A 1,736-nucleotide genomic window follows, 5' to 3' on the forward strand; every position below is an offset into this window, starting at 1 on the left:
AAAAACGCTGTTTTTAGGGGTTTCAACCCCTTTTTTCTCGAAAACGTGACGTGATGGGACATTTTTGACCCCGGATTCGTGTTCAGCACGAAAAATCCGTTCAGAAACACCAGGTCCCGTCTTATTCGCAGAAAAAAAGTTGAAATTTGTAGACCAGTGTTATAGTCATATTGAAGATATTTGGATTTGAACTCCTTATTTACGAAAACCTTTTTTTATGAAAAAAAACCAGAAAATATTTCTTTTACGAGTATCACACACTACATACATAACTTCTAAATGTTGAAGGGAAAGTTTTGATAATGTAGGGAATATTACTATAAAATGTATAATTGAGTAAAATATGCCACTTATAAAAGCAAACTTATTACGCTGAATCAGTGTCAGCAATTAAGCATTCTTATGGACTTCAAAGGGACTTTGCAGAGGATGGTATAAAGATAAGGAAACTGATAAAACTGAGTGACTGAAGCTTTATTTATTATTAAGTTACATACATATGTGTGTACATATGTAGGTATTTGTTGTTAGTTAAAGTTGTTACACGACTTGTTTTTTATTGTCAATCCATAACGAGATAAAAGAACAAATAAAATTTAGCTAACCGTAAATTATAGCGCAGCAAAAATGGGGTCACAACACAGTGACACACTTAAATGCCATGAAAATATATGAAATTAAGAAAATAAGTAACTGACGCTTAGAGCAATCACGAAATTATACATACGCTAACAAATCGTAAAAAAATTAAGAAGCGCTGGTAATAATTGGTGAATGCAAGCGGCAAAAATTCGACGCATGTGAACTTTTTGTACATATGTATGGGTCAATCCATGTCAAATCGACCGTTTGGCAGGAATCGAACATTTTTGATTTGGATGAATTTTGGTCAGAAGAAAAATATTATTTTTTTTTTAAGTTATGCAAATTTTACAATTTCCGTTATTTTGCAGTTGCAAAACTTTTGCAGTTGCAAAAATGGTTCTCATATCGTTGTAACGGTAATTTATAGGACTATAAAGAAAAATTTGTGTAAACAAGTTCGGAAATGCAGAGATTAACAGAATTTTGGAATTAAAATAGTCTTAAAAGCAAACACTTATGAAAATTGTTGGCGACATTTTTTTATACACTGTATAGTAGATCTTAAAAGATCCGGAGATTTTCAAGAGGTTGTTGTTTTTAAGATATCTAGAACTGAAAAAAAAAATGTTTTTTTTTTAAACTCTAAATAAATTCGGGTTAAACAATTCTTATTTAGCTTAAATTCATAAGTCTTTTACAGTCAGCAATTTTTTTTTCAAAGGTGATATATAGAAAAAATAGGAAATTCGAAAGATGTAGAGAATTACAGAATTGTGAAATTAAAAACTCGTAAAAATAAAACACTTTTTTGCAGACTTTTTTTATACAATACCCTCAACTAATTTTAAATATCCTAAATATTTGAAGAAGGCGTCGTTTTAAATATGACTTTTTGAACACTGAAAAAACTGTTTTTTGTAAAACACTCATTTAATTTGCGTTAAACAATTCTTAATTAGTTTAAATTCAGAATTTTTTAGAATCTGTAAATTTTTTTTTCAAAATTCAAAAATTCATATCCTTAAAAAAAAACCAAGAAATTGCAGGATCATTGAAGAGCGGAAAAGCGTCTTTTTTTGATTGTATAAAAGAAAAGTTGAGCAAAAAATGTACAGATTTGCTTTAGCTTTTACGATTTTTTAAATTTCAAA

The sequence above is a fragment of the Rhagoletis pomonella genome, unplaced genomic scaffold, assembly GCF_013731165.1.
Source record: "Rhagoletis pomonella isolate Grant_MI unplaced genomic scaffold, Rhpom_1.0 Rhpom_scaffold_00006, whole genome shotgun sequence".
NCBI lineage: Eukaryota > Metazoa > Arthropoda > Insecta > Diptera > Tephritidae > Rhagoletis > Rhagoletis pomonella.